This window comes from Dendropsophus ebraccatus, chromosome 6, assembly GCF_027789765.1.
Source record: "Dendropsophus ebraccatus isolate aDenEbr1 chromosome 6, aDenEbr1.pat, whole genome shotgun sequence".
NCBI classification, from domain to species: Eukaryota; Metazoa; Chordata; class Amphibia; order Anura; family Hylidae; genus Dendropsophus; species Dendropsophus ebraccatus.
The window spans coordinates 143,150,892-143,171,198 of NC_091459.1; positions in this window are offsets into that span (position 1 = coordinate 143,150,892).

A 20,307-nucleotide genomic window follows, 5' to 3' on the forward strand; every position below is an offset into this window, starting at 1 on the left:
GATGAATGATGCAGACATGAAGTGAATGCAGAAGGTGCTGCAGCCTTAATTGTGCAATAGAGATGAGATGTTCTGCAATGGCTTTGGGCACAGAAGTGCCAGGAGTGCTGTGGGAGAGGAGTAGGTTGGGTGGAAGGGCTGTGGTAGAAAGCTGAGGAAACAGAAGTGTCAGGAGTGCTGTGGGAGAGGAGTAGGCTGGGTGGAAGGGCCGTGGTAGAAACCTGAGGAAACAGAAGTGTCAGGAGTGCTGTGGGAGAGGAGTAGGCTGGGTGGAAGGGCCGTGGTAGAAACCTGAGGAAAAACAATGCATTTTGAGGATTATAGTACTGAGCAAGTGCTTAACCAGGAAATATAAAACCCAATGAAGAGACCCTTTAAAAAAGATTTTTGATGGTTTTAGAACAGATCAGACAAGTAAGCAATGATGCGTTCTTCTGTGTTATGTTTATTTTTTACCTGATGTTGGAGTGCCCCTTTAAGTTCATGAAAATAAATAAAAGTCTGCAACAATATTGATAAATACTCTACAATCCTGTATATCCTGTCTAATAACTGTTTATTAGATTCTTATGTAAATATTTATATTTATCTCCATTGTGCCGTATACTCTGCCCGTGCTTCACCTCCTCCAGAAACTGGGATCACATCCATAAGAGAGAGAATTGGCAGCCACCATGCCGACCCGTGCCACCACTTAAGGAAATAACATAACATAGCAGCGCAAAATACAGCAAGTACGGTAAACTAGATCATTTCCCAATAAAACTTAACCCCTAAATCACACCTTTTGTGTTAACGGCCATTCCTTTGTTGTACTACAGCGTATTTGGTCTGTTTTTATACACTATTATTACCATAGCCTTAATGGGTTTACCCAAGTGTAAAAAAACAGCAGGATTCTTGTCTCCAGGTTGTGTGCAGTTTGGCAATTAATCTCCATTCACTTTAATGGAACTGAGTTTAAAAAACAAACACAACTGAAAATAAGTGACCATTTTTTTCTAAGCCTGGCAAAGCTTTAATTATTTACTTATTGACATTTAATGGGAATGGTCTAAGGTGGATATTTATAGTAGAAGACATAGAAAAACCCATATAGCTCCCCTCCTTGCTCCGGCCCTGTTGTCACCGAGCTGACCCCATTGCATAGAACATCTTGTGTTTGGGGTTGGAGTGTGGTGTTGCCTGCTCAGCTTATAGCCGTATCTTGTCTAAGCCTCGGATTAACTGAGCAGGCAATGCACACCCCAACCCTAAAACTCAAGAAGCAATGTGCACAAGGACCAGGGCTAGGAGAATAGCGGTGGGAGCAGAGGAGCTACAGTAAGTACTTTTTTTTTTCTTTTTGTATGATTGTTTTTCATCATGCTGAGCACATTTTCCCCCCTTAATTTTACAACTTGGAATACCTATTTAATTCTTCAAAATCAGGAATTTTAAGCCCCACCCCTAGAAAGGACAGGGCAGGGCAGAAACCTTTTTTTTGCAGTTACAGAGGTCGGACGTTTCCTGGAGGTCTTGACCAGGATTGCAGCCACTGCAGCAGGGATTGTGTCTCCCTCCTCCATACACATCTTCTCCAGATCTTTCAGGGTTTGGGGATCTCAATAGATAACATTAAGTTTCAGCTCCCTCCAAATATTTTCCATTGGGTTCAGGTGTGGAGACTGGCAGCCGCTCCAGGACCCTGAAACGCTTCTCACAGAGCCGCTCCTTAGTTGTCATGGCTTTAAGTTTTGGTCATTGTCATGCTGGAAGACCCAGCCACCATATATCTTCACTGCTCTTACTGAGGGAAGGAGCTTGTTGGCCAAAATCTCACAATACATGGCCCCATCCATTCTCCCTTCAGTCGTCCTGTCCCCTTTACAGAAAGCCCCCCCCCCCTCCCACCAAGTATGATGTTTTCACCACAAAAAGTATGATGTTGGCACTGTGTTCCTAGGGTTGTACTCATCCTTGAAGTTCTATTTTGGTCTCACCTGACCACATGACCTTCTCCCATGACTCCTCTGGATGATCCCGATTGGCACTAGCAAACTACAAATGGGCCTGGACAAGTGCTGGTGTGAGCAGGGTGACCTTGCTGGATGAAAATCCATGATGGTGTAGGGTGTTACTAATGGTAATCTTTAAGATTAGCCAATCAGTGACTGAATGAGATGGGACAGCGCCGCAGCCATCTGGAGAGTGACAGCCTGCTCAGCCAATCACAGGCTGTGCCGCTATCCAGCGGCACCTGGAAAAGGGAGCAAGGTGCTGAAGACTTCCGAGGGTGAGTAGAAAGCTCTCCCCTTCTTTCTACTCACCCTCCAGGTCTTCTCTCTTCACCGGAGCCCAGCACACTGAGTTCAGTGTCCCGACTCCGGCTCCTTAAATGTCCGCCCAGCCAATCAGCTGGGCGGACATATAAAACAGAAAATGTTTGTTCTAATGTTGCTATTGTGAACAAAAAAATATCATAATTAGAAGGAACATTTGCTGTTTTAATTAAATATAAAGTATTACATTGAGCTGTATTAGCAGTATTAGCCATCCCCGGCAATGCACAGCTCCATGTAATACTTCATATTTCATTAACAAAGCAAATTTTCGTTCTAATAAAGCTATTTTTCGTTTACAATAGTATAATTGAAATGAATCAATGCTTTTTCAATTAAATATACTATAAACAACAATATATGTATACATTTATTTATATTTTTATTTTTTATTAACAGTATATTTAATTGAAAAAGCATTGATTCATTTCAGTTATACTATTGTAAATGAAAAATAGTTTTATTAGAATGAAAATTTGCTTTGTATGAATGTTAAGTATTACATGGAGCTGTGTATTGCCCAAGATGGCTAATACTGCTTCCTGTGATAGTGGGGTAATCCTGCTTCTCTGCTTTCCCAGTTGCATTTCAGAAGTGTTTGCATCATTTTCTAAAGATGTCTTTATGGACTTAGTGACCTCCAATTCATCGAATTTTTATTTCCAAGAGTCCAGCATTTTTCTCCCATAGACTTTAATGGGGTTCGATATTCGATCATATAGTCAGACATCCCGGTCTATTTGAATTTTGAAATTTCGAACTTTTGAATATTTCACTATTCGCTCATCTCTAGCCAACAGTTGTTGACTTCCCACCAAGCTGCTTGCCTATTGTCCTGTAGCCCATCCCAGTCTTATGCAGGTCTACAAGTTTGTCCCTGGTTTTCTTAGACAGCTCTTTGGTCTTGGTCATGGTGGGGACATTAATGTGGATTTATTGAGTCTGTGGACACGTGTTTTTTTACCGTCCTACAATAACCACAGCAATAAAAACTAGAACTACACATAGCTGTACTTCTCCCTGTATTATGTGGGGATCACTAGAGTTTTTTTTGCAAAGTTAGCAAACTATTGGAACACTGTCTACATGATATACGGGTTATTACAGTGGTCCTTGTATGATATATGGATCACTAGAATGGTTTCTGCATAGCATTGGGATGTTTTTTTCACTATATATATAACTAGAATGTTTTCTCCATTATATTTGTGTTACTGGAATGCTTTTTGCAGTATGAGTGGATTACTATTGTTATAGCTGTGATGTATCAATGCGGCTGCTGCCTGTGTATAGAAAACATTATATAACAAACATAGAATACATCACTTATTTATAAAGAGCACTCAGACTGTGGAATAATAAAAGCCTCGTGTTTGGTTACAACAAGCTACAATGTACAAACACTGAAAAGAGTAAAAGACCAGCAATAACATTGTATGTATTCCACTGTTATAAATATCCACATAGTGAACACAGGATTTTGTGGTTATTTTACCGGTTCCTTTAGTTATGACTATTTTCTATACACATCATTTAGGGGAATATGAGTTTATTTTACATGCCCATTCGCCAACATGCCCATTCGCCAGGGTTCACACTGCATTTTTTAAATCCGTTTTTTTTTTTAAATACATATTTACGCGGAAAACTGATGAAAATAACAGATGCCTTTGTGTGAGTTCATTTTCATATTTTTTTTTCCATTGACTTCTATTATTAAAAAAGTTTGTTTTTTAACCCCCCTTCCCCCTTCCTCCCTCCCTCCCTCCCTCCCTCCCTCCCTCCCTTCCCTCCTTCCTTTCTTTCTTCCTTCCTTCCCTCCATTTCTCCCTCCTTCCTTTCTTCCTTCCTTCCCTCCCTCCCTTCCTTCCCTTTTCCCTTCCTTCCCTCCCTCCCTTCCTTCCCTTTTCCCTTCCTTCCTTCCTTCCCTCCCTTCCCTTTCTTCGCTCCTTCCTTCCCTCTTCCCTCCCTTCTTTCATTCCCTCCCTCCCTTCCTTCCTCCCCTCCTTCCCTCTTCCCTCCCTCCCTTCTTTCATTCACTCCCTTCCTTCCTTCCTACCTCCTTTCCTTCCTACCTCCTTGCCTTTTTTCCTTCTTACCTTTCTTTCTTTCTTTCTTTCCTTCCTTTCCTTCATTCCTTCCTTCCTTCCTTTCCTTCTTTCCTTCCTTTCCTTTCCTTCCTTTCCTTCCTTCCTTTCCTTCCTTCTTCCTTCCTTCCTTCCTTCCTTCCTTCCTTTCCTTCCTTCCTTCCTTCCTTCCTTCCTTCCTTCCCTTCCTTCCTTCCTTCCTTCCTTTCCTTCCTTCCTTCCTTCCTTCCTTCCTTCCTTCCTTCCTTTCCTTCCTTCCTTCCTTCCCTTCCTTCCTTCCTTTCTTTCTTTCTTTCTTTCTTTCTTTCCTCCCTCCCTCCCTCCCTCCCTCCCTTCCTTCCTTCCTTCCTTCCTTCCTTCCTTCCTTCCCTTCCTTCCTTCCTTTCTTTCTTTCTTTCCTCCCTCCCTCCCTCTTTCCCTCCCTCCCTTCCTTCCTTCCTTCCTTCCTTTCCTTCCTTCCTTCCTTCCTTCCTTCCTTCCTTTCTTTCTTTCTTTCCTCCCTCCCTCCCTCCCTCCCTCCCTCCCTTCCTTCCTTCCTTCCTTCCTTCCTTCCTTCCTTCCCTTCCTTTCCTTCCTTCCTTCCTTCCTTCCTTCCTCCCTCCCTCCCTCCCTTCTTCCCTCCCTTCTTCCCTTCCTACCTCCTTTCCTTTTTTCCTTCTTACCTTCCTTCCTTCCCTCCCTCATTTTTTCCCTTATTCTTACTTTCCATGTGTTATTGCTTATGTGTTCTCTGTCATCCCATATTTGAGTTCCTTTGCTATAATAGATATTTGCACAGTCCTGGCAGACACCTTGTATTGACTCTCTCCATCTTTCCCTTCCTTCCCCTCCTTCCCTCCCTTCCTTTCTTTCTTCCTTCCCTCTTCCCTCCTTTCCTCTTCCCTTCCTTCCCTTCCTCCCTCCCTCCCTCCCTCCCTCCCTCCCTTCCTTCCTTCCTTCCTTCCTCCCTTCCTCTCTTCCCTCCTTCTTCCTTTCCTCTTCCCTTCCTCCCTCCCTCCCTTCCCTCCTTCTTCCTTCCTTCCTTCCTTCCTTCCTTCCCTTCCTTTCCTTCCTTTCCTTTCCTTCCCTTCCCTCTTCCTTTCCTCCCTTCCTCTGTTTTTTCCCCTTATTCTTACTTTCCATGTGTTATTGCTTATGTGTTCTCTGTCATCCCATATTTGAGTTCCTTTGCTATAATAGATCTTTGTACAGTCCTGGCAGACACCTTGTATTGACTCTCTCCATCTTTCCCTTCCTTCCCCTCCTTCCCTCCCTTCCTTTCTTTCTTCCTTCCCTCCTTCTTCCTTTCCTCTTCCCTTCCTCCCTCCCTCCCTCCCTTCCTTCCTTCCTTCCTTCCTTCCTCCCTTCCTCTCTTCCCTCCTTCTTCCTTTCCTCTTCCCTTCCCTCCTTCTTCCTTCCCTCTTCCTTTCCTCCCTTCCTCTGTTCTTTCCCTTAATCTTACTTTCCATGTGTTATTGCTTATGTGTTCTCTGTCATCCCATATTTGAGTTCCTTTGCTATAATAGATCTTTGTACAGTCCTGGCAGACGCCTTGTATTGACTCTCTCCATCTTTCCCTTCCTCCCTTTCCTCCCTTCCTTCCTTTCCTTCCTTCCTTCCCTTCCTTACTTCCTTTCCTTCCTCCCTCCCTTCCTTCCCTTCCTTCCTTCCTTCCTTCCTTCCTTCCTTCCTTCCTTCCTTCCCTTCCTTCCTTTCCTCCCTTCCTTCCTCCCTTCCTTTCCTTCCTTCCTTCCTTCTTTCTTTCCTCCCTTCCCTCTTCCTTTCCTCCCTTCCTCTGTTCTTTCCCTTATTCTTACTTTCCATGTGTTATTGCTTATGTGTTCTCTGTCATCCCATATTTCAGTTCCTTTGCTATAATAGATCTTTGCACAGTCCTGGCAGACACCTTGTATTGACTCTCTCCATCTTTCCCTCCCTTCTCCTCTGATACACCCAATACTCCCGGCTTTCCATACAGCTATATCTCTGCTCACATCTTATTTATAGCATCAGTCAGATGTACTGACCAAAGTACGGCTTACTCAGGGACGGGTGCACAAAAGAAGTGTGAACAGATCCAAAGGAAGATTCATGTGCACTCCTCTGAAATCTTCACCTCCCAAATTTCTTTCCATAATATCTGTGCCTAAGACTGTAGCCCCAAGATATTCCTAAAGATAGAGTTCACATGAAAATATTCTTTGAAATCATCTGGTCCCAGCAAGTGCCAGAGATTTATAATTCACTTCTGTTAAAAAATCTCCAGTCTTGCAGTACTTACCAGCTGCTGTATGTTCTGCAAGAAGTGGTGCATTCTCTCCATTCTAACACATTTCCCCCTGCTGCCACCTCTGTCCATGTCAGGAACTGTCAGGAGCAGCAAAAAACCCCATAGAAAACCTCTCCTGCTCTCTAGACTGGAAAGAATACACTTCCTACAGGACATACAGCAGCTGAAAAGTACTGCAAGACTTGAGATTTTTTGATACAAGTAAAGTACAAATCTCTGGCACTTGCTAGAACCAGTTGATTTCAAAGATTTTTTTCTTGTGAACTACATCTTTAAGAATATCTTGGGGCTACAGTCTTTGGGGGGTGAACAGCCCCATAGACCTATAATGGAGCCACTTGGACAGTACTGCACCCTGGGAAGTGATCTGTGTTACTACATGCTTCTCCTATCTTATTAATGAGACCCCGACCAACCAAAGATTTTCAACTCCCGCTGAGGAAATGCGCATTGGGGGACAGGCCCATTGGGGTACATGTTTGAACAACACGGGTAAGGTGCATTAAATATATTAAAGGGGTACTCTGGAGGAATAAAAATCTATATAGGAATGGTGCACAGCGGGAGGTATTTTATATGGAAATGCTGCTCAGCTGGGGGTAATCAATATGGGAATAGCACAGCAGGGGGGTTATCAATGTGTGTAGCAGGGAGGGCTATTCTATATGGGAATGCTGCACATCAGGGGGGCTATTCTATATGGGAATGCTGCACAGCAGGGGGGTAACCAATATGGGAATAGCAGGGGGGCTATTCCATATGGGCATGCTGCACATCAGGGGGGCTATTCCATATGGGCATGCTGCACATCAGGGGGACTATTCTATATGGGCATGCTGCACAGTGGGGAGGCTTATTCTATATGGGATGCTGCACAGTGGGGAGGCTTATTCTATATGGGATGCTGCATAGTGGGGAGGCTTATTCTATATGGGATGCTGCACAGCGGAGGGAGTCTATTCCATGGGATGCGGCGTAGCAGGAGGGGATATCCTATGTAGGGACTACTGCACAGTGGGGCCATGTAGTATATGGGGGTGGCTGCAGAGGGGGGCCTATACTATATGAAGACTGCTGCACAAGGGGGTATATAAGCTATATGGGGATATTGCACAAGGGGGCAATACACTATATGAAGGCACAGAGGGGGCCTATACTATATGGGGGTAGAGGGAAGGCCTATGCTATATGGGAACACAGAGCAGGCATATGGGGCACAGAGGGGGCTTACTATATGTGGTGGAGCAAGAAGCTTAATATGTTTCTCTGACAGATTCTTCTAAGAGGAGTTACTGTATGGCTCGGACCGAATGGAAAATAAAAAGAAAAGTGAGCAACTCTGATCAGAGAAGACGTCACATGTATGTCACTGGGTATAAGGCACTAATAACAGCCTAACAGACCATCTGTTAAAAAAAAAAAATGTATATATATATATATATATATATATATATATATATATATATATATATGTGAAACTTCTGAAGTGACATTCGGAGACTGGCTTGTAAGGTGGCTGCATTGAGCATGGTTTTACTAAGGACAGAAGCTGTCAAACCAACCTGATATGTTTCTATGAAGAGGTGAGTAGAAGCCTGGACGGCGGCGCGGCTGTGGATATCGTGTACCTGGATTTTGCAAAAGCGTTTGACACAGTTCCTCATGGACGTCTGATGGGTAAGTTAAAGTCTATCGGTTTGGAAAATTTAATGTGTAACTGGATTGAAAACTGGCTTAATAATCGTACCCAGAGAGTGGTGGTCAATGATTCCTACTCCGAATGGTCCCCGGTAATAAGTGGTGTACCCCAAGGGTCAGTACTGGGCCCTCTTCTGTTTAACTTGTTTATTAATGATATTGAGAATGGAATTAACAGCAATGTTTCTATCTTTGCAGATGACACCAAGCTTTGTAGTACAGTACAGTCTATGGAGGATGTGCAGATGTTACAGGCTTTGTAGTACAGTACAGTCTATGGAGGATGTGCAGATATTACAGGCTTTGTAGTACAGTACAGTCTATGGAGGATGTGCAGATGTTACAGGATGACTTAGACACTCTGAGTGTTTGGGCGTCCACTTGGCAAATGAGGTTCAATGTGGATAAATGTAAAGTTATGCACCTGGGTACTAATAACCCGCATGCATCATATGTCCTGGGGGGAGTTACTCTGGGAGAGTCGCTGATGGAGAAGGATCTGGGTGTACTTGTAGATAATAGACTACAGAACAGCACACAATGTCAGTCAGCTGCTTCTAAGGCCAGCAGGATATTGTCATGTATAAAACAGGCATATAACAGGGACAGGGATATAATATTACCGCTTTATAAAGCTTTGGTGCGGCCTCATCTGGAGTATGCCGTCCAGTTTTGGAACCCGATTCATAAAAAGGACGTTCTAGAGCTGGAGAGGGTACAAAGACGGGCAACTAAACTAATAAGGGGAATGGAGCATCTTAGTTATGAGGAGAGATTAAAAGAATTACATTTGTTTAGTCTGGAGAAGAGACGTTTAAGGGGAGATATGATTAACTTATTTAAATATATAAATGGCCCCTACAAGAGATATGGGGAAAAGATGTTCCAGGTAAAACCCCCTCAAAGGACAAGGGGGCACTGCCTCCACCCGGAGAGACAAGGGGGCACTGCCTCCGCCTGGAGAGACAAGGGGGCGCTGCCTCCGCCTGGAGAAAAAAAGGTTCAAGCTCCGGAGGCGACAAGCCTTCTTTACAATGAGAACTGTGAATCTGTGGAACAGTCTACCACAGGATCTCGTCACAGCAAAAACAGTAGAGGGCTTCAAAACAGGGCTAGACAAGTTCTTAGACCAAAATAATATAAATGCATATGTATAGAACCTATCACCCCTCCCCCTTCCCTGTATCCATCCCCTCCTTGGTTGAACTTGATGGACATGTGTCTTTTTTCAACCGTATTAACTATGTAACTATGTAAAAGGCAGGAGGACACCGGGGGAGCCTGGACAGGTAAGTATGACTTTACTATTTTCTATATAAATCATGGGCTACACGGACATCACTAACTATAAAGATACATATACAGCCCTTGCTGCCCAATTCTCCAGCACTGATTTAGCATTGTTTAAGTGAACACCGTTAGTTTACATCACCCAAACGTCCTTACAACTTCTATAGAGATTGATATATAGAATCCTACCTGGATATGCATCAATACTATTTTCCCCTCTATATCACTATATTAGGCTGTGTTCCCACCCGTGTTGTGAATTCTATTTTTATACTCCGCCATATGTGCAGAAGAAAGTCATTAAAGCAAGGACCAACCTCCCTATTGACTTATAATGGGTGAGATAAGCTTCAGTGTAGAACAGGAATGGGGAACCTTCTGCCCTCCAGCTGGTGCAAAACTACAACTCCCATCATGCCTGGACAGCCAAAGGCTGTCCAGGCATGATGGGAATTGTAGTTTTGCAAGAGCCGGAGAGTCAAAGGTTCCCCATTCCCCATGGAATCTATAACAAAAATGAAGGCTAACTGGGTGACAACTATAAGAAAAGCTTTATGTGACACAGAGGGAGGAAACATCAGAATTATCGGTGGAAATTCACCTAACGTCACTCAATATAGACACATGAGAATATCTAAGCTGGATGTATGTGAGTGTCTGAACCAAGGAACCACCAGGGGTCAGCAGCAGTCCATCATTCACCCAACCCCGGCTCCACATCACTCAGAGCGCCCTGTGTTAGACAAGTACGGAGTAAGAGGCAAGAGCGATTAGATCATGTTAGGATGGAAGAGTGATGGCTTGTCACCGCAACTTTTCATAAAGAAAATGGGTTATGGGAAAGGCTGTGCCGGATCTGCAGACGTGATCTTGTATTTCCAGGCACGCAATCAATGGTGAATTTGCAGATAATTTGTAGGATTATTTTTCCAGGTCCTGGGAGTCATTAACAATGGTATTTTCCTATCCTGAATTGGTTTATTATGACAAGTGGTCAGATCCAGCCATGGAGTTGTCATTTACAGTTGTCATTTAGAATTGACGTTCGGCTTTATTTATTTATCTTAACACATTCCTGCTCCGAGGAACCTCCCGGAAAGGGGATTTCTGTCATTGTATCTGCTCTAGTAGATTATGTGAAATAAATGTGGGTAAATTGCCCTGTAGTTGTTCCCCCCCATACTGTATACCTCCTTCCCCCCTCTGTAGTTGTCCCCCCCATACTGTATACCTCCCTTCCCCCTCTGTAGTTATTCCCCCATACTGTATACCTCCCTTCCCCCTCTGTAGTTGTTCCCCCCCATACTGTATACCTCCCTCCCCCCTCTGTAGTTCTTCCCCCATAATGTATACCTCCCTCCACCCTCTGTAGTTGTTCCCCCATACTGTATACCTCCCCCCTCTGTAGTTACCCCCCATATTGTATACCTCCCTCCCCCTCTGTAGTTCCCCCCCATATTGTATACCTCCCTCCACCCTCTGTAGTTGTTCCCCCATACTGTATACCTCCCTCCTCCTCTGTAGTTCCCCCCATACTGTATATCTCCCTCCCCCGTCTGTAGTTGTCCCCCCATACTGTATACCTCCCTCTCCCCTCGGTAGTTGTCCCCCCATACTGTATAATTCCCTACCCCCTCTGTAGTTGTTCCCCCCATACGGTATACCTCCCTCCCCCCTCTGTAGTTGTTCCCCCATACTGTATACCTCCCCCCTCTGTAGTTAGGACTCCATACTGTATGTATCCCTCCTCTGCAGGTAGTCCCCATACTGTATACCTCCCTCCCTCCTCTGCAGGTAGTCCCCATACTGTATACCTCCCTCCCCCTTTGTAGTTGTTCCCCCATACTGTATACCTCTCTCCCCCTCTATAGTTGTTCCCCCCATACTGTATACCTCCCTCCCCCTCTGTAGTTGTCCCCCCATACTGTATACCTCCCTCCCTCCTCTGCAGGTAGTCCCCATACTGTATACCTCCCTCCCCCTCTGTAGTTGTCCCCCCATACTGTATACCTCCCTCCCCCCTCTGTAGTTGTTCCCCCCATACTGTATACCTCCCCCCCTTGTAGTTGCCCCCCCCCATACTGTATACCTCCCTCCCCCCTCTGTAGTTGTCCCCCCATACTGTATACCTCCCTCCCCCCTCTGTAGTTGTTCCCCCCATACTGTATACCTCCCTCCCCCCTTGTAGTTGCCCCCCCCCCATACTGTATACCTCCCTCCCCCCTCTGTAGTTGCCCCTCCCATACTGTATACCTCCCTCCACCCTCTGTAGTTGTCCCCCCATACTGTATACCTCCCTCCCCCTCTGTAGTTATTCCCCCCATACTGTATACCTCCCTCCACCCTCTGTAGTTGTCCCCCCATACTGTATACCTCCCTCCCCCTCTGTAGTTATTCCCTCCATACTGTTTACCTCCCTCCACCCTCTGTAGTTGTCCCCCATACTATATACCTCCCTCCCCCTCTGTAGTTGTTCCCCCCCATACTGTATACCTCCTCCCTCTGTAGTTGTTCCCCCCCCATACTGTATACCTCCCCCCCTGTAGTTGTTCCCCCATACTGTATACCTCCCCCCCTGTAGTTGTTACCCTCCCATACTGTATACCTCCCTCCCCTTTTGTAGTTGTTCCCCCATACTGTATACCTCCCTCCCCCTCTGTAGTTGTTCCCCCATACTGTATACCTCCCTCCCCCCTGTAGTTGTTCCTCCATACTGTATACCTCCCCCCTCTGTAGTTGTTCCCCCCCCATACTGTATACCTTCCTCCCCTCTTTATAGTTGTTCCCCCAATATTGTATACCTCCCTCCCCCTCTGTAGTTGTTCCCCCATACTGTATACCTCCCTCACCCTCTGTAGTTGCTCCCCCATACTGTATACCTCCCCCCCTCTGTAGTTGTTCCTCCATACTGTATACCTCCCTCCTCTGGAGGTAGTCCTCATATTGTATACCTCCCCCTCTGTATTTGTTCCCCCATACTGTACACCTCCCTCTCCCCTCTGTAGTTGTCCCCCCCATACTGTACACCTCCCTCCCCCCTCTGTAGTTGTTCCCCCACACTGTATACCTCCCTCCCACCTCTGTAGTTCTTCCCCCATACTGTATACCTCCCCTCCCATAGTGTATACCTCCCGCCCCCCTATGTAGTTGTTCCCCCATACTGTATACCTCCCTCCCCTGCAGTACGGCCTCAATACTGTATACCTCCCTCCCCCTCTGTAGTTGTTCCCCCCCCCATACTGTATACATCCTTCCCCCCCTCTGTAGTTGTTCCCCCATACTGTATACCTCCCTCCCCCCTGTAGTTGTTCCCCCATACTGTATACCTCCCTCCCCCTTCTGTAGTTGTTCCCCCATACAGTATACCTCCCCCTCTGTAGTTGTTCCCCCCATACTATATACCTCCCTCCCCCCTCTTTAGTTGTTCCCCAATATTTTTTACCTCCCTCCACCCTCTGTAGTAGTTCCCCCCATACTGTATACCTCCCCCTCTGTAGCTTTTCCCCCCATACTGTATATCTCCCCCTCTGTAGTTGTTCTTCCATACTGTATACCTCCCCCCCTGTAGTTGCTCCTCCATACTGTATACCTCCCTCCCCCCTCTGTAGTTCTTCCCCCATACTGTAAACCTACCTCTGTAGTTATTCCCCCATACTGTATACCTCCCTCCCCCCCTCTGTAGTTGTCCCCCCATATTGTATACCTCCCTCCCCCTCTGTAGTTCCCCCCATACTGTATACCTCCCTCCCCCTCTGTAGTTGTCCCCCCATACTGTATACCTCCCTCCCCCCTCTGTAGTTGTCCCCCCATACTGTATATCTCCCTCCCCCCTCTGTAGTTCTTCCCCCATACTGTATACCTCCCTCCCCCCTCTGTAGTTCTTCCCCCATACTGTATACCTCCCTCCCCCCTCTGTAGTTCTTCCCCCATACTGTATACCTCCCCGCCCATAGTGTATACCTCCCTCCACCCTCTGTAGTTGTTCCCCCCATACTGTATACCTCCCTCCCCCCTCTGTAGTTCTTCCCCCATACTGTATACCTCCCCGCCCATAGTGTATACCTCCCTCCACCCTCTGTAGTTGTTCCCCCCATACTGTATACCTCCCTCCCCCTCTGTAGTTCCCCCCCATACTGTATACCTCCCTCCCCCTCTGTAGTTCCCCCCCATACTGTATACCTCCCTCCCCCACCTGTAGTTGTTCCCCCATACTGTATACATCCCCTTTTATGCAGTAAGTCCCCCCGTACTGTATACCTCCTTCCCCCCCTTTGTAGCTGTATCCCCCCTCATAGTTGTTCCCCCATACTGTATACATCCCCATTCTGCAGGTATTCTTCATACTGTATACCTCCCTCCCCCCCTTTGTACGGTAGCTGTATCCCCCCTCATAGTTGTTCCCCCATACTGTATACATGCCCATTCTGCAGGTATTCTTCATACTGTATACCTCCCTCCCCCCATCTGCAGTAAAGCCCCCCGTACTGTATACCTCCCTCCCCGTGTAGTTGTTCCCAAATACTATATACCTCCCTCCTTCTGTATTTGGCCATGTACCCTCCGTCCCCCTATATTTATTGTCACCTACTGTGCATCTTCTTACCCCTCCTGGCTCCCCTGCAGCTTGTGTTGAGCAGGTGGGGGCGGAGCATAACAACTCTGGCCCCCATTGGTTGATGCTTAGCACCCAGTGTCAGGGATCTGGTCAGCTGACTATAACTAGGGTTTTTATTTGGAGTAGAGTAGGATATCCAGCACTCACCAATAGGTTCTTGTTCATTTATTCAGTGCATGAATGCATTAAAATTTACAGCAGCATGCATTTTGGCTAAGCATGGCAAGCTGATGAAGGCCATGCTAGTCCAAAAACGCGTACTGCTGTAAATTATGATGCATTTATGCACTGAATAAATGAACAAGAAACTATTGGTGAGTGCCAGGTATCCTTCTCTACACATTCCTGGAAATATCCACTGCAAGCACCACCAAACCCTTGGAGTGCCGTCCTTCCATTACTACTATATTTGGAGTAGGGCTTATATTTCAAGTCTAATCCAAAAAGCCTACAAAATGAAGCTAGGTCTTATTTTCAGAAAACCACGGCAGTCTACTGTAAAATCCTCACCATAGGCCTAGTTCCTTCCACCAAGAAACACATAGAGACGGGGTTCCTATTCTTGCAAACATCAGGTCACCAAGACTGCCAGGTAGAGGATCCATTGATGAGGAAGGACATGGTTTTATGTGTATAGACCGCATAGTGGACTCCAAGGCCTTTTATTTCCTAAAAGAACTGTACACAGTAAACATTCATCTGCAACCCAATGGGCCTTTATACTGATTGGAGATTGATCTTGTCCTAAGCGTGTTATCCTGGAGGTAGACAGTACCCATGAGTGGTCTATCACGGAAAGCATTCAAAAGGACGCTGGTTGACCTTAGGGAGATCAACCAAATCACCGCAGAGACACCATCGCATGTCTCGACGTCAGTGTATTCTAGAACATTGCCCCCTGGGAAATCAAATATGCAAACAACCCTGCAGGGACACCATCATGTGTCTCAACGTCAGTGAACTAGCCAGACCTTCCTCCCAGTAGGGAACAAGCAAGCAAAGGAATGTCTCAAGTCAAGGAAACCACTCAAGCAAGGTATCCATCCACAGACAGCTGTTTCGGGATATTTGCCCCTCATCAGTCTGGAGTAGGATTCTGGCTAGTGGGAGCAATGCCTAGTAAGTGCATGCAGAAAGACGCTGGTTGACCTCAGGGAGATCAACCAAAACACCGTAGAGACACCATCACGTGTCTCGACGTCAGTGTATTCTAGGACGTTGCCCCCTGGGAAATCAAATATTCAAAAACACTGCAGAGACACCATCACCTGTCTCGACGCCAGTGAGCTAGCCAGACCTTCCTCCGGGAAGGAACAACCAAGCCAAGGAATGTCTCCAGTCAAGGAAACCACCCAAACAAGGTATCCATCCACAGACAGCTGTTTCGGGGTATTTACCCCTCATCAGTGTGGAGTAGGTGTTTTGGTTGATCTCCCTGAGGTCAACCAGCGTCCTTTTTCATGCACTTACTAGGCATTGCTGCCACTAGCCAGAATCCTATGCCACACTGATGAGGGGCAAATACCCTGAAACAGCTGTCTGTGGATGGATAACTTGCTTGGGTGGTTTCCTTGACTGGAGATATTCCTTGGCTTGGTTGTTCCTTCATGGAGGAAGGTCTGCTAGCTCACTGACGTCAAGACACGTGATGGTGTCTTTGCAGTGTTTTTTGCATATATGATGGAAAGTACAGCCCCTGGTCTTGCAGAAAAACATCCATGAAGCAGTTTCCTGTGACCACCATGAGTATATGTCTCTTGTTTTTAGAGTGTTATTATCGTTTCAAGTATCTTTTGCCCAGTCCTCAGACATTCGAAAAGCAATCACAGTGTCCCATCTCAAATATAGATTATCAGACAGGATTGTCAATGCTGACGCAAGTGCCTGGCAGTCCTAATAGCTAATCTACAAGGACGGTTGTTACCTGTCTCTATCTCTTTGTTGATGGTGGGAATTAGGCCCTTGTGGGCTTTTACAGTAGACTATCTGGCTTTAGGACCCATCTGCTGAGGTGGTGCACAGTAATCACAGTGTCATACTCCCATTGTTTTGAAGATACTTACAGTCCCTCGCAATCTTCACTGGTGTGAACTAGGCCTGGACTCTACCAGTGTCTCTGATCCCTGTGACAGTCGGTCCTCATTGGTCATCACTCCGTTCTGACATTTATTGCTCGCCACAAGCTACTGCTAAAAGCTGTCATGTGGGTTCGTGGGACGTCCACAAAGGAACTTGTGTGTGATAATGATCTGCTGACTGTTTCCATCCCACCATACCTGGCATACACAGGTACCTCCATAGCTCTGTATATTGGTACTGTCATACATTCATGCTCAATCCCCAATACAGTAAACACATTCTCATCAACATCCTGACCTCATCTCTTATTACCAGTGATATTTGTATATGTATATGTATGTATACTTTTATATATTATGTATATTTATATGTATGTACTTTATACTTTCAGATATTATGTATATTTTTATACCTTATTTATCTACATTATTGTTTTTGGGAAAAACACACTTTTGATGTGGTTTGGTGGTCATGTTGGAACCAAACCAGTTCCATCCAAGTAGTGTGAGACATTACATTACATTGACACATGCACACTGATATAAAACTATATCAATGATCTAATTCTGTAAAGACAAAGGATAACTAATAATCCATAACAGCATATGGGCCCTGGTGCAAAAATCTTCTGCCTTCCCCACAGGTCTCCCTATGGCTGCATTTCATTCTATGCATTGAAAACATTAAGTAACATGTATCAGGTGTGGTTAGTGTCTGTGGGGAGGTCAACCTGTGATATTAGTATTAGTCCTTGTGCATATTGTTATGTTATAGCCCTTTACCCTCCAACCTGTATGGAAACATAATACATAAGATGTCTATAGACCTCTACTGTACCTCTAAGTGTCATATGAGACACACGGATATTCCAAGAGAAATTCAGCTCCATATTACTGAGGATAGACCAATCATGGTATGAGGATAGACCAATGGCATGGTATCATTGTTTTTTGTTTTTGTTTTTAGGAAACCACATTTATTTCAGCAACAAAAAACATGCAATCCATTTGGCAGAACCCAACCCCCATTGACTTCAATAAGAGGCAGGAAAGAAGTGCAGAAATTCCCATTGAAGTAAATGGGAGCTTCATTGCTTGACCCTCCTGCGTTGACCATGGCTCACACATTTTTATATATACAATTAATCTGGAACTGGCCCATTTTAGGTGGATCAAGATAGGTGGGAGTCTCAGTGCCTAGATCTGCGGATCAAATTTTTAATTAAAAAAAAAAAAAAAAAAAGCTCTTTTTTGTGAGCTTTTTTTATGAGCTATTTTATATTATTGTTTTTATTTATTATGTATATAAATTGGATATTTTCATCTTCTCTCCTCTCAGTGATATACTTGAATCAGCTTTTCTTAGTTTTTGCTACACGAGTAATATGCGGGAGCGGAGGACGAAGAGTTATAGGAGTGTGAATAATTTGCTGCAGAACATTCATGGAAGACGTCCTCTTGTGTTTCTAAGAAGCTGACTCAGAGGAATGCATTGTGCCCCGGGCAACATAATATCTTTTCATCGGAGGTCTTTATTCAGGGCTTCAATTTTAGGATTGGAGGATCATTTTACAGAGACGGTGCTTTGTGCTGTACAGTTATTTACTGGGATGGTCTTTACCCGTCAGGAGGTCAAAGCCAGAACACGGACAATTAATCATCGCTCATGGTATTAGCTATTGTAGAAATTTTATTGATTGGTAAATGTAGTGAATCTGATTTATCATTGTCTGCCACTCATCATCCTAAACTCCTTACTAATAAACGGAACAAATAGTGCTAAAGCATTGAACTAAACAACAGGAACTCGATACATCACGGCCCCTTTATTGGTCATCAACACCGTCCACCCCCCATGACTTGCGTCTTGAGTCTCTTATGCTTTGCAAGTGCTTAAAAGTGTGTTTTTATTTAAACAAATTCAGATTGTCTCCACAGACATAAATATTTTGTCCAACGTTTCGGTGGACGTGCGATCCATCATGTCCTATATCAATAGTATCTAGATAGTATAGATAGAATTATATCTACAACCCTAATCTAGCTCTTTTACAGGACACCTTAACAAATAAACCAGCCCACCTAACCACTAGGCAAAGGCCTCCACAAAATGATTGTCGTCCATATTTGGCCAATTATCGGCTATTATGGGCGATAATCGATTTGTGTTCTAAAAGGCAACAATCAGCCGACATGCACAATGTCGGCTCATCGCTGTCTTTCAATGTCTTTTAACATGCTGAAAGACAAACAATAACTATGGCAACGAACTGCTGACGTCGCACCATGGGCTTCATGGATGATTTTTAGATCTTTAGCCCCTCCCGCAGCCCCCCCCCCCCTCTACCAAGGGTCCTATTTCACTGGCCGATGGGGCCCGATCAATGATGTAAACGAGTGCTGATCTGCTAGATCGCCGCTCGCTTACTGGGCCTATTCCACGGCTCGATGATCTTTGAGGGAGGGCTGCAGGGACATCGTTACTGATGTCCTTGCAGCCCTTGCAGCATACATTACCTGGCAGGGCTTCTCCTGCGCTCTGTCTTCCTCCCCGGGTCCCGCGGCACAGAATCAACTCCGGAGCGGCCTGACTGAGCTGTCAGACCGCTCAGCCAATCACTGGCCGCAGCAGTCCTGGCCTGTGATTGGCTTAGCGGTCTGACTGCTCATTCAGGCCGCTTCGGAGCTGCTGATGCTGATTTGGCCGATTATCGCTCCCGTGGAATAGGCCCCAACTGTCGGCGAGAGGCAGCGAGCGAGATACGAGGAGCAAGGGAGTGCTGACCTGACAGGTTGCTGCTCGATTGCTCCCGTTCATCCACCCGTGTAATAGGAGCGTTAGAGTTGGCACACCTACATCCCTTGTTGAACATCTCTAAACATGTCAGAAGGAACGTCTCAATTCACAAGATAATGGGATTGCTACTGACAATTCACAGAGGAACCTCAATGATTTTCTGTCTTGGACTCCTAAGGATTTTTTGGTTGATGTGACGTGCAAATATATTCTACCGTCCTCACTCTAGTTTCTGACGTGGTGTTTGCTTCCCGTCTGCTGCCTATCCTGACCTTCTAATCACTTTCTGTTCTGAAGACCATCACCAGCCTTGACCTTCTGTTCATCAAACCCCTGATCTTGTCAATGTGTTTCTCGTCTTCTGTTTTGGTATTGTGCTTTGGAGTTTACAACCACCAGCCGCTACTAACATGGACTTCCCTGAGAGTAGCCACCTGGGGGTTTTCTGCCGCAAAGTTTGGTTCCCTTTATCAAAGGGTCAAAATTTGTGAAATTCTTCAACTCTCCTCCTTTTTTTGCCCTAAAAATTGGTAAAACCAATCGACTTGAGTCAAGGAAGAGATTGGGGTTGTCCCACTACTAAGGGCCCATTTATCCCAGTCTAAAAATCATCGTAGCCACACATGGCAATGGCAATGCGCAGCTAGTGGCTGATGATTGTGTGGAAAAAATAAACCTTACACATACCTGTCCACGCTCCACGGTGTTCTCCTAGCTTCTGCCCACTGTCCGCGGCTGCTGCTGGAACTCCAGAGCCGGTCTCTCTGATTAGCCGCTCAGCCAATCACTAGCTAAGAAGGAACCGCCAATGCCAGTGATTGGATGAACAGCTAGACAGAGAGACCGGCTCTAAAGTACCAGCGGCCGCTATGGGTGTAGCGAGAAGAACACCGGGGAGCGTGGTCAGGTATGTATAAATTTTTTATTATTATATTATATTTTACATTTTTATACCTTTCAATACTCTGAGTTTTGAGGGTAGAAGTGCTCTCTTGTCCTCTCTTGGTAAGTAACATCCATCATCCCATCATTGTCTCATGATGATGGATATTATGGATACAACAAATGACATCACTTTCCTTCCATCCATTCTAATTATTTCTACATTTACCCATTGACCTCCAGACGGGTATTTTCTATCCATGGAAGTAA